Raw genomic sequence first — 14,838 nt, forward strand, 5'->3', positions numbered from 1 at the left:
TGTTTTTTTGTCATTTTGCCTTTTTTTTTTGAGTATTTTTGTGTGTTTCTGTTGTCATTTTTGCTTGTTTGTTAGTACTGTGGGTTTGCAGAGTAATTTTTTCTGTTTTTCTTACCTTTTTGTGTACGTTTGTCATTTTTGGTAATTTTGTATGCTTCATTGAGTGACTTTGTGCATTTTTGTTGTCGTTTTGTGTTTTCTGGAGTAATTTTGTGTGTTACTGTTGTTTTTTGGTTCATTTTTGTAGTGTTTTTGTGTTTTTTGAGTGTCTTCTGTGTTTTTTTTGTCCTTCATTGTATTTTCCTGCAATTATGTAATTTTCTGTATTTTTTAATGGATTCTTGCTTCGCTTTGTGTATTTTTCTGTCATTTTGTACATTTACTTTGAAGGCCATGAAATTAGACAGAATGCCGCCAGTTACCCATGACTGCTCTAAAGTTTAAAATTGGAAAATTCACAACAAATCATGTCACATTTCCATGTGCTAATTAACAAGTAGATATCGTGTCTTGTGCCAGAAATTGTAAGATTAGAATGCCACCATTTTTTTCATCTTAACTTTCTACTTGTTGCTCAGAATTCCTTAATTTTACTTAAATTTCTCGGCATTGATGCACAGCAGCTATAATGGAATTTTTTAAATGGGCCACTTTTTCATCTATTTATTTATTTATCATGTAGTCTATCATCAGTATCATCCTCAATAAGTTTATTAATAACAGTGGTAGAAAAATTCCTTCATATGGGTCACCCGATTATAAAGTTGCGTACAGCAACTTTTCGCAACATTTAGCAACAAACCATGTTTAAAAAAATGAATGTGATTTTTTGATTTTTTTTTCTGTGTTACTTTTGATCAGATTTACAGCAACATTTGTAAAATTTGTGATATTTACTTTTCTCATAAAAATATAAGGTCAAATGGTGAATCTAAATCTAAAAGTTGGAAATTAAGCATACTCTTTCAGTGCCATTGACGTAATATTATGTAATTTCAAAGTAATACGCTCAGTGCCATTGACGTAATGTTACGTCATTTACGTTTTTTCACAAAGATTAATAGAATACACCCCCCCCCAAAAAAAAGAAACTAGAATACACCCTGGCGGAGGTCCCACATCAATATCTAAGCTGTAGTGTGATGAAGTAACCAACTGGTGCCCTGAAGGTGGCAGCAGCGCACCTTTAGATGAGAGATTAGCCACTGACGCTACCATTTGCTAAGGAGGAAGAAGCAGGGACGAGGGATATTGGACTAGAGTGTGGCAATGGTGAGAGAAAATGATTAAAAAAAGGGGGCAAGCATGACACTAGGCATGTTCGGGATGAGGAGGAAGTTGTGTGTGTGGGGAATGACGGGGGAGAGACTTGGAGGAATGCCAAAATACAGTAAGCAAACCATTCAACCCAGATAGCATAATAATAATTTTGCCATCAAAGCCCGGTCTCAGTGTTGTTTTTGTAGTTTTATAGAAGAAAACCAATGTTGAGGTGTCCCTAAAGCAAAAAACAATTGATTTAAAGTCACTGATAGATTTTTTCAGAAAAAGCCGTTTTTCTCAGCTTTTTGTGACTAACTGGCGATTTGTGTGAAACTTGCCTCTGTTCAACTTTTGGTTGAAATTAGAGACTTTCATTTTTCAGAATCAGGTATCAGAATTGAGATTGTCATAGACGAAAATATCTTTAAAAATCAGTCAAAATGCTCAAAATCGGCTGGCACTGAGGGGGGTAGAAATTCTGAAAATGGCTGGCAGTGAATCAGTCAATATTTACATTTAACATTTAGATTTAAATGTAACATTTATATTTGATATTTAGCTTTTAGATTTAAATGTAACATTTAGATTTAAATGTAACATTTAGATTTAAATGTAACATTTAGATTTAATATTTAATATTTAACATATTTTTACGAGAAAAGTAAATATCACAAATTTTACAAATGTTGCTGTAAATCTGGTCAAAAGTAAACATTTTTAAACTTGGTTTGTTGCTAAATGTTGTGAAAAGTTGCTGTTTATATTAGAATGCAAGACTTTACAATAGAGAAATGCCCTGAGGTTGATTTACTTAAAAAATACTAAAAAGTGAATTGATAAACTTACAAAAAATGGGGGAATTTTTTGTTGTGGAAGTTTTAATCTTTTTGAAACCCCTCTTAAAAGAAGGTTGGGAAATTAAATATGCGTTCATTAGTCATTGATCTATATTTCTTAACATGAGTCAATCTATTGGTATTCACAAATATTTTTCCTGATCTCCGACTTTCGTTTGGTTCCTGGTGAATTTCTATGGATAAATCAGTTCAATCCACCTGCTGTCCCAGAAAGCAAAAGATAAGGCAGATCTAATCAAGTGATGCAATCTTAAAGATAACGAAGAGGTCTTATCGGCGACAGATAAGGCAGAATGTATTCAGAATAATCAGGACACCATCACACAAACAAAGTGAAAGCTGTGGAACATTTTGGCGGGAGAGAGTGGACGTACAGTCATGGAAGAACTAATGACCACCAGTGTGTGAGGGAGACAAATCTGGGTGGGGGGCTCTCACTAGGGGCTGTTTAAGGTTTGTAGTAAATCAATGTTTTGGGAAAGACTCTGAACAAGGTACAAAGAGCACTGGAAAATAGCTTAATTCAAATATTACACTCATTGCGGTGTCAAAATATGTTATGAAATCAATATTATCTCACGCTAGTGTCTTTGAAGTTGAGCGATATAGCGATATGTATTCATGTCATAATCATCAAAGTTCATGAAACACTGAGTTCAGGTCAGACGCTGAATGCCTCGCCCAAAACCTTCTCATGTCTAAAGTCTACCTTTCGATACTGATCGAGACAGAGCAACATGGCGCCGTTAAGCCTTATGTAAGAGATTATCCTCATGTGGCTGTTGTTGACAAGTGGAAAACTTCAGGGATCACCTTCGTTGTTTGACCATTTTTTGTACAGACAAAAAAAAAGCGTTTTTCTGGACGTCAGAAAGGCAGGGCTCGCTGCAGCCTCACACTTCAACTCATCGAGTCACATACTTCAAAATAAAAATGTCATTCAACACACACACACACACACGTACTGAATACACGTGAACACAGGTATTGTAATGACACGGGTAGATTTTAATGCAAATGAAATTGTGACTTATACACGCCAATGAGTGAAAGCAACAAATCATCGGATTATGAAATAGGTAAGAGAAGAGGTGGCTATTTCACTATTCTGTGATTATTTTTTACTTTAAGACTTGAAAATCATATGATTGGAAACATTTATCAAAAGTCATTTGGGTCCTTTCCAGATGTTTTTAAGGATCATTAAAGCCATCACCTGAAAAACCTTTAAATAACAACAACTAGGGCTGTAGTCAACCAAGCAAATGGTTGGTCAACCAAGACTTCTATAGCACACATAGCGATTAGTCGACCAAAAAACAAAAAAAAACTACGGAGAATGAATGAGCAGGTGCAGAGGAGAAAGTAAAAAGAGACAAATATTTTGTTTTGTGCCGATTTGGTTTTAAACACAGACCATTTATGATATGAACCTAATTCAAGCTTTGACCAGAACCCGACAAAGCAAAATGAAACCTACAGGTCTAACGGACATTAGGTATTTATATCAGAGCCCGACCTGAAACCTACAATTAAATGGATGCTTGTGTTTCAAGCCTGTCTTACTGTATTCCCTCTTTGATCTGATCTGCTCTGAGGACAGCACACTGTTGCAGCGCAGCACGCACTCACATAGAGCTGTTAGACATAGAATCATGTTTAGGCATTAAATACATTATATTTGATATTTAATCCTTATCACCTATACAAGTGCATGGCATTTATTTATTTATTTATTTTAACGGTACTGAATCTGATACCATTGCTGGTCGACCACGACGGCATCGACCAATTAGTTGACTAAACGACCAAAGATGGCAGCCCTAAACAACACACAAATATGACGCACCAATATGAATATGATTTAGTCGTATTGCTATCAAATACAGGAACACAATCAAATAGATTTTTTTATTCTGTTAGAATATTTTTAGTACCAAATAAATTAATAAATACATTATTTCAGTATGGTCTTATGCGGTAGTGGCGTAATGCTTGCAGTTGGAGGGTCACTGGTTCAAATCCAACCTGGGCCATCACTGTGGGATGTTGAGCAAGAAAGAAATGGTTAAGCAAAAGGTTTAAGTTAAATGGTTAATTATGGTTATTAATGCAAGTTAAGAAATCAGGACTTTATTATTAAAACAGGAACACAAAAAGCAAAAGAGTTCCAATTTAGAAACACTTGCAAATGGAAGCTGATAAAAATCTCAATTTGTCCATTTTACTCTTCTAATTCAGTGTTTCTCAAATGGGGGTACGTGTACTCCTAGGGGTATGGGATGGCACTACAGGGGGTACACAGAGAGAGAGAGATAGTGTAAAATTAACAAATAAAGTGTTAGTCTTGGTCCCACCCCAGGCGTGAGATGATAAAAACTACAGAAACAAATCTATTCAGGAGCCCCTAAATCAGTGTTTTTCAACCTTTCTGAAATAATAAATTAGATTTTTGAAATGTTTTAATCATCTATTATTCTTTTTTGTTTTTTTTTATCAAAGCAACACACAATCTTAAACAACTGTATTTCTGTACTTTAACTTTGTGAAATATGAATCTAGTTCAACTAAAATACAGTAAAAATAAATCTGAGCACGAACATACAAAAACTAATTCTAGAAAAAAAAAAAGATATGAAAATGAAATTCTTGATATCAAAATGGGGTCACGATCCAAAAAAGGTTCGGAACCACTGCACTAAATACTGTTTCTGTCCACTTATTTATAAAATGAGAGTCTTTAAAAAGTGTGTTATCACTCATTATTCTTTATAGTTGTTTTAAATTTTCTAAGCAAAATGTTATAGTCGGACAAAGGGGGTACTTGGATTCAGAAATAGGAGAAAACTTGGTCTAAAAAACTTTGAGAACCACTGCTATAAAGGTTGCTAGTTTTTTTTTAATTTTGTCAACTCAGCACCTGAAATGCAATCCTGCTATTTAAACCGCACAGATTTTCATTGCTCATGTAAAATTTATCTTCAAAATTTTACGACCAATGACGAGAAGTTGTTCTGATTTGTTAAGCACGTGGACAGCTGTCAGTTTCTCAAAGGTGGAACAGCACGTTAGAAAATGTTACATGTTCACATCCTATGAGTCAGACACACTGCAGCAACACTAATTATTACATACTTGTGAAGGACCTTTTGTTCATTACTGCAGGGTGAAGATGTTAGTTGGTGGTGCCAGGTACATGAGGGAGGCTGGGCACAGCCCGTCCCGTCATAGGCCTCATATGAAAGTCGTTTACCGGATTTCTCCACAGCTCCCGTCATTAGAGAGGAAGAGGCTCATAGGATTCACAAAACATTCACAACGTGTCTTGTATGTCTGTTGGTAATTGTTCAGTTTTTTTGGGATAAATAGTGGACTATTGTTAGTACAGTAGTTATCATCAGAGACAGGCAACTTCAATCAATCACAGTAAGGGCCACAGGGCCACAATATCAACATACACGTCAGCATTATGAATAATGACCAATTTAAGCATTAATACTGGAAAGGACAAAGGGTTTGTGTTTGTGTTGTTTTTATAGGGCTTTACCTTTATGTTATGGTTGAATTCGTGTTGTGTGTTTTTTAGAGTAATTTTCTTGTCTAGATGTCTGTTATTTTTGTATATGTTTTTAGTCACCCTGTGTAATTTTTGGTTAATTTGGTGTATTTATGTTGTGGTTTTTGTATATTTTGTCTGTTATTTTTGTGTATTTTTGATGTCTTTGTGTGTTTTTCTGTATTTTAATAGGTTTTATTGTCATTTGGTGTGTTTTTGTTCGTCGATTTGTCGATTTTGTGTTTTTTGGTTAATTTTGTCGTCATTTATCATATGTTCAATTTTACATGCACTTTGTTTTGTTTTGTTTTGTTTTTTTGTTTTTTTTTAATCCTTTTGTGTGTTTACTTTGGGGGCCACGTCTGAGTTACATGATATCATGTCCAGTTGTGAGGCGTTTTTGGTAATCTGTTGAGAATTTCCACATCATAAAACATAGTTTTTATAGTCAAATAAACGGTGCTCCAGAATTTATTTAACTGTTCCAATATTATTACTTGACTCCTTGAGTTTACAGGGGTTAGGGTTGGAGAACAGACGTACCAGTAGTTTGTACATATTAGATTAAAACAATATGATATCATAGCCATTATTTACAAAACAAAACAATGCTGTTCTCTTCTTGTTAACGTGGATTTTCCCAGTGGTTGACCAGTGCCTTGCATGGCAGCTCAGTCTAATGGGTGTGTGAATTTGAGTGTGAATGGGTGAATGAGCTGATGTTGTAAAGCGCTTTGAGACTACATCAGTGTAGGCATAAAGCGCTATATAAATCAAGTCCATTTTCCATTTACCATTCTAAAAGAAATACTGCTTAACTACCTGATTTTATTTTCAATTCTTTAAAAAAAAAAATCCATACTGCATACTCACCTGCCAGACATGTTAGTTTTATGATTAAATTTTTAAATTTTGCCCTATTGTGATATTCTGTATTATGCCAAATATTATATTACCATAAATTACTGTGCATATATATACACACACACACATACATATATTTATATTTATATATACTGTATATACACACACACAGTATATATGCAGGATAATGCGGCACACAAAAAAAGAAGAAAGTGTCTATTTGTATGGTTGCCGTACGGACAACCCCCGGTGCTATTGGTACGTTTACCGAAGTACACGTACGTAGCGGCTTAGTGTTAGGGTTAGGTTGTAACTACGGTGGCTGGGAAGTGTCAGGTGAATGCATTGACAGAAACGAACACAAATGCAAACAGGTCACAACACGAATGCAAACCGGCCACAACGGAAGTGTTTCCGACGGACCGGTATTACAGACGGACAGTCGGACGGGTATTATGATATGATAGCCTGATGTGAAAAATATAAGAGTATCCTAATCAACTTTCACTTACTTTCATATGCGTTTCGATGTCTTCTTCTTGTTCTTCTCTGTTCTGGTGGGTTAAAAACATCCGCCAGAAACGTGTCCGTCTGTAATACCGGTCCGTCGGAAACACTTCCGTTGTGGCCATTTTGCATTCGTGTTGTGACCTTTTTGCATTTGTGTTCATTTCTTTAAATGCATTCACCTGACACTTCCCGGCCACCGGGTTTCCGCAACAGAAGTGTTTCCGATGGACCGGTATTACAGACGGACACGTTTCTGGCAGATGTTTTTAACCCACCAGAAAAGTTAAGAACAAAAAGAAGACATCTAAACGCATATGAAAGTAAGAGAAAGTTGATTAGGATACTCTTATATTTTTCATATCAGGCTATCATATCATAATACCCGTCCGACTGTAATACTGGTCCGTCGGAAACACTTCCGTTGTAGCCGGTTTGCATTCGTGTTGTGACCTGTTTGCATTTGTTTTTCATTTCTGTAAATGCATTCACCTGACACTTCCCAGCCACCGTATGTAATCCTATATCGCAACCATTTTTAGGGTTAGGGTTAGGAATGTGCGATATTTTATCGTTTATGATTTATCGTCAAAAACATTCTCACCGGTAAGAATATGTCATCCCTCGATATAAATGATAAATTCCCATGTCGGAAATTGGCGAGGGCCACGGGCCATTTGTCCCTCAATTTAGCCAAGAATGCCCCCAAAAAACACGTTCCACAGGCCAAAACTGCCCCGTTTGTTGTCAACAACTCATTATTCTCTGTTTACGGAAGCTCTGTACGGTGTGCACGCACACCTCACACACACACACACACACACAGACGGCGGTGTGTGCGTGAGGTGTTTGTCACGGCTACCAGAAGCTACTATGCTGCGATACAACACGGACCGCAACCTGGTTAGAACCAGATAACCATCCAACAAAGGGAACCAATTCAAGTTCCTCCGTCATGTCCACCCAAAGTTCCACAAACACGGGGACGGAGATGAACCTGTAGCAACGATTATGAACTGGAAACTCAACTAAAGCTAACTATGCTAAACAAACACACCGACACACAGACTGAGCTAAGTGCTAATGCTAACCACTCCATATAAGGAATAATAGACCAAGTAAAAAGAACACGTCTTACTGTCATAAAACCACAGAGAGCCACTGATTTGTTTATGGTCAGATTTAACACTTGTATGGAAGGATAAAAGCTAAACATGTCACACGTTGTGTAAAATAAATATTAGCATAACTAATGTCACTATTCATTCATCCCAGTTTGTGAAACACAATATTTTTAATTATATTTCATCAGCAGTAAAAACACTATTGAACTTATTTGTGCTTTTAATGTGCTTTTTTAATTTATTTTTTAAAATAATTTTATTTCAAGTGAGGAAATAAATGAATTACATACAATAACACTAATAGTGATCCACATGCACAAATATAGTCCATAAAACATCAGCTCACGAGGTTTTTGAGTCAGCAGTTATTTTTAAATGTGTTGATGTATTCAGATTTATTTGTGTTTGTACGGAACCTGTTTACACTAAGTTGTGAATTTTTTATTTATAATTTTCATTTATCGTGATTTTTATCGTTGTCGTGATAAATACTAGAAATTATTGGGATAATTTTTTTTTGTCAATATCGCCCATCCCTAGCTAGGTTTAGGGTTAGGTTTATTCTTAGTCACGTGACCTAAACTGGCAAGTGAGGGACACTGCGTACGGATAGAATGTCGATATATTGATACGGCAACCGTACGGATAGACACTGCCAAAGAAGAATATATTTATCCTGGCTATCTTACTGGTTAATTATGCTGCAGCTCACACACACACAGTTTCTTCCATAATGCGATATAGCAACAAAACCTATTGCAAATGTTTCAAGCATGTACACTGTGGAAAAAAAATGGCTTCCTTGCTGTAAGAAAGGGGGAAAAACAACTAATAAGCCTGTGTAGTACATTTGGATATAAACGTGTCCTCTTTACTTTCCGACTGGAACACACTGAATGTCATGTGGATGATTGCAGACAAAGAAAGCTCCAGCTCTAAAGCAACATAACCTTAGCTCGTTCTTCTCCGTGCATGAATGGTGCCTCAGTGACAGCAAAAACACAATAAGGGAAGCGACTGAGATCCCTCAGCTTTATAAAGCACTTGTGAGGTTTCTAATTATAGTCAGACATGACTCAACTCTCAACTTGTGGATAAACCCACCAGATTGCTTTTGTATTTTCCTCTAGGTTGACTAGTTGTTATGGAAACCATTGACACATTGTGACAAGCCACGAGGCAGGAAACGTAAACTTGGTGTTTAAAAAAGAAAAAAAAAAACTATTTCACGCTTTCTTCCTTCCTTTATTTCAGTTTTTTTGTGGATTTTCTTGGCCTCTTGTTGAGTATTGTACTCCCAGTTCACTCTCCCTGACTAGGGCTACAGAAAGGAGCGGTGTGAAGTTTTTCATCAAGAGCTCCTTCAGGGGATGCTATTGACAGAGCCATCAATCTCTCTTTTGTTCTTGCTGTTTGTGTAGATAAAAAAGTGTAAATTGGTCAGAACTGTTTGATTTGTATGCGGTTATGTACATACTTATGATACTTAGAAGCAAAAATGGCCTTTGTGTGTGCAGTTTGAAATGAAATTCAATGTATACGCAAGCTGTTCCACTGCAAAAGGTTACTTTGGTCCTCTCTGTAACACTTTACTTGAAGTTTTATACATAAGGCTGACATTAAGCTGTCATTATTATGAAATTACACCTGTCAGCATGAATGAGGTGTCATGGAGGCTGTTATTAAGTGTCATTTGTTACCCTAACACCAACCCTTCTTTACCCTAACCCTTAAACCCTATTCAACCGAACCCAAAAATGCCAACATAGTTCCAAAGGTGTCATAATTTAACGAATAACACTTAATGACAGCTTGATGACATCCTTCATGACACCTTATCCATGCTAATGAAAGATAATGACAGCATAATGTCAGCTTTATGTATAAAACTTCAAGTAGTGTTACCGAATAATAAGCTTTTTCCTTTTCCGTCCAGTAAGCTCTATTCTATTAAATTCTATAGGTATTTTATTATTATCATTTTCCTTAATGTACAAGGTTTATGATAACTCTCAAAGATGAGTAAAGACACATCATGATCACCATCATTTGTCATTTTCCTTTATTTCATAATAGTATCCATGAGGCAATGGCAGATTGCACAAAATATAGGAACTGAATTTCATTGGAAAATCGTGACCTCAGTATGACCTTCTCTCAAAAGCCTCAACTGTTGCTTTTCTACCATTGATTTATCCTTTTTCTATCATTATTTCATCCTACAATGAGTAAAAAACTTGGGGAAATGTTGTGGGTCTCTGGTCAGCTGGTTTCATCACTTCAACGTATATGGTCATGTAGCTTCCAGTAAATGATGAAGCTGTGTCTGTATGAGTGAGCAGGCTCAGCCGACCTGCCGCTTGTTGGATGAAAGTCATCTGTAGACATGGGGAACACCCTCAGTTTATGTGTGCATACACTGTGAGCCAGAAATAACCCAGAGATCTAACACTAGTCCTTTGTTACGGAGTTCATTTCTCTTTGTGGATTGTATCATTGTGTTTTTGCAAAGGGAGAAATGCACTGTTATTGCTTATTCTGTGAATCTCAATGAAGCCCATGCTGGGTTAACCAAAAATATTGATGTGACAGTGAATGTAACACAACTTCTTCCCTTTTGTAACACTCTGCTGCTGATGTCAGAGGGGGGCCCAGACAGGGTGGGGGAGGACAGGCTAATTGAAAACAGACATAGGGGGAAGTGATGTTTAGCTTCGTCATACTGTTACTGTGCTCTTAAAATTTTTTCCCTCATACTCCTTTCCCTGACTCATGACAGCTCCAACCATTCAAACATTGACCTACCACATTAACCCACCTGGTAAAAGCCAACATTTTAATCCATATCTAATGAGTAACACTGAAGGAAGGAACCACACACATTTTTACATGTGAGAATCTACATTTTTCTGCCAAACATTGGTGTCTATCGCCATCAGTGTCCCTGACTCACAGTGAGATGTTGGTTTTTTTACCCAATGTCAAAGTTTTTTAAGGCGTCACAGACACTATACAATCTCTGCGTCAGTGGAAAGAAGGAAAACAGATTATGGACTACTGATCTACTGATATGGATTGTTTTCTAACTGATCCCCTAACTTGGAATCCTTTGGTCAATAACCAATGAACAAAACTATAGTTTTTTAACCTATATTTCAACTTTATAATAATAATTATAATATTAAATCATTGTTTAAACCAATGTAATCCAAATTTTTAGATACAAATATAAAAAATATCAATGAATGTATGAAAAAATTAAGAATGAACTAATTAAAGTTATTGGATGGATAATTATCCTACATCCCTAGTATGGATAAAGAGCACATTATTCTGTCTAATCAAACGTTTGACTCCCGTCAACATCGCATCTCAGAGTTCTTGAAATCACTTCAACAAACATAACATTGTGAAAGACAGAAGGTGGGAATATATTATCAGGTATGAAATGAAGTCGGAACACGTGTCCATGTACTTCAAGCATTTTCAGCCAAATAATTTCAAGTTAAAAAGAAACCTTGAGGTGTAATTAAACATATATGTTGGTGTAATATGAGGTCAGATATAGTATTTGTTTTTATCAAATATATACGCCCCTTTGGGAACCCATACTTCTTTTTTTCTTTTTTTTGACCGCCCCCCTTTTACTTTTTGGAAAAAGTCATGTACTGTACACCATTTAATCAAAAAAAAAAGTCTTTAGACAAGTTGTGTGCCGTAAAAGTTTGAAAATCATCATTTAAAGCCATCCTTTGCTATTTCTATTTTTTAGATCCAGTTCCAGATATTCATGTGCAAAGTGCTGTATGGCGACTTTGTGGCGTACACAACCAAGCAGGTGTACATTGTACGCATTCTACCTGACTAAGAGTTGTGGAGAGACATTGTGGTGAAGTCAAGTCAATTGTTCATTCAAAAGGCACAGCTGAAGGACACAAGTTAGTCAGGCACAGCAAACTCTAACAATCATGTCAAGTGGTGTGTCTTTTTGTCCCTCCTTACACCTGACACTCTCTATAGGCAAAGACTGTAAAATTGGGTACTTCCGTCAATTTCTAATGCAGAGAGTTGACTTTCACCGCGTGTAAAGGCAGGTATTGCAAAGATTTGCACAGTAGAAACCAACACTGTCTGCAATGTCAAATCCTCGATCTGCTCGCACCAAATCTCCAGGAAGCAAATTTGTTAATATTGAACAGTTTTACGTAATATGCTTGTCACTCACAGGGCCGCCCCATGCTTTTGAGATGAAGGAAATAACTCCTTGTGGCGTGACCCCGATGAGAAATTCAGCAGTGTTATGGTGTTTGTATTTTGACCATGTCATGACTCTAGCTGACAATGTAGATGGATTGTCGATAAACACTGCAATGCGGTCTATGACAACAGCAACCTTATTCCCAAATGACTGTCTGAATGAAAGCGGCATGGTTTTCTGCAACACTTCCCGAACATTCTGGCCAAACAATAAAGGATGACAATCTGACATCCATAACTGGGAACTAACAAAAATATAACTAGCATGCATAGGGGGGGGGGCAGCAAAAAAAAATTAAATTAAATAATTAAATACGTTTGCTTCACAGATAGGGAATGAAAACAAATGTACAAATCTAACCATTTTTATTATTATTATTATTTTTAATTTCTGTAACATAAGTTTCTAAAGCTGTCTTATGGACCTGCCAAAATAGATCCAAAATACAGCTTGAAATGTTCAGCCCCCACTGTGAATGAGAGTATGAGAGAGTAAAGTTGCTCAAATTAAGCAGTGTTATTATTTATTATGTTCTACATCTACATGATATATCATACAACACTGGATACATGTGCTTTAATATGGGAGATACACTTTAACATGGAGGGAGAGACTTTCTGGCAGTTGTAAATCACTAAGTTAAACAACAGGTAGGAGAGAATAAAAGGATCCATATGGATTAAAAGCATTTAAAAGTCCAACGACGCAGATTATGGCATTTAAAGTCTCTAACAATGTAACTCCACCTTTGCTGATTGTCTATGTGGTCCCGTGACCGATGGATGCTGATTTTTGTCACGGGGAGGCGGGCGAGTAGACACAACAACCGCTCAATCCACCGCTTCATATGCAGTGCACAACCGAGCTCGTGGTTCGCTCGTTCTCTGTTCCAGCCACTTGTTTTCTCGGTGCATCACTACAAACAACAGACTTATGGGTCTACAGATCACCTGCTGTGGCCGCCATGTTGTAAACAAACAAAGCTCTGAGCTGCTACGGGAAGCAGGAGGGTTAAATGTCATCGGCTGCCGGTCCTCTAAAGGTCCTATATCATGCAAATCCATTTTTTTTGAGCTCTTAACCTTGTTACAATGATAATTCCTTATCAAAAACACCCCCAAAGTATTATTGGGATTCCTTCCTGCTCTCTGAGCTACTTCTCTGTCCTTTTCTGAAAAACGAACGGTTCAGAATTCTAGTGACGTCACTAGAATTCTGAACCGTTCCCTCCAGGAAGTGCCTGCAGCTGGTGCCGCCCCTCCACAGTGAACATACACACCCATTCTCTCTGGTGCTAGAGGCATGCGAGCGGCCGAAGAACATCTGTTTGGATAGTCATTGTCCTTTCTTATCCAGTCGGCACAGGGAAAAAAAACAGCTTTTGTTTTTGTACCAAACGTTAATGTCTGGTAACCAAAAACGTGTGTTTGACTGTGAAAGTCCTCAGAATTTGTTCAAACTTCCTAAAGAAGAGTCTACTCGCCAGAAGTGTTCGAAATTTATCTCTGGGAGCATGTGACACACCACAACAGAAGCCTGCTTGGTGAACCTTGGCCAGTTCCAAAGTGGATTGTCCAGTAAATTACATCTTCAAACCGGAGCGATTCCCACAATAAAACCCACTGATGGAGGGACCACAGTTGTAAGTAAAATAAACCTCTTGCGAAATGTTCGCCATACCCACTTCTTTGTCTTTATATTTGAAATACATTCTCTGGAACTGTTTCCAAAGTTTGGTGGGCGTGCCTGTTGCCCATGCTGCCAGGGCTCTAGGACTACGTCAAGAAATGGGAGGCACTCACAAAGGGACAGGCGGCGCTCTGAGAAACCGTGCATCTCAACTTCCGGGTTGAAAGAAAATTAGTAAAAAATTTTAATAAATTAGTATTTTATTTTGCAAAATGTAAAATATTACCCATATGTTGCTGTAGTTGATTTTGGAAGGTCTTAATATAGCATGATATAGGACTTTAAAAACTTTTTAACTTTGTTTCATTTTGTAAACCTTTGAATTTTATATCACCATTTTTTATCATTTCCTAGTGTTTCCGGCACTTAACATAAGTGTATGCTATGTACATTATATTAAGAATTTTATTTTTTTGATTGAAATTGAGAAAACCTAAATGAAAACTTTTGCCTAAAATTTTTCCCAAATGCATTTCTTTTAAGCACTATTGATGTAATTCAAAAAAACAAACAAACATAGAAACAGATGGACAAATGAATAAACAATATACAGTTGAAAATGTTACCTCCTTGGTCATGTTGTTGATGTAATGTTTGTTGATGATTTTAATTTATTTTACTGATTGTTTTAAATGATGTTCTTATAGATTTTAAGCTACTGAATGTTTTCTGTTGCACTTTTTGATAATGTAAAGCACATCGATTTACCTTGTGTATGAA

The sequence above is a fragment of the Gouania willdenowi genome, chromosome 16 (genome assembly GCF_900634775.1).
Source record: "Gouania willdenowi chromosome 16, fGouWil2.1, whole genome shotgun sequence".
Lineage (NCBI taxonomy): Eukaryota > Metazoa > Chordata > Actinopteri > Blenniiformes > Gobiesocidae > Gouania > Gouania willdenowi.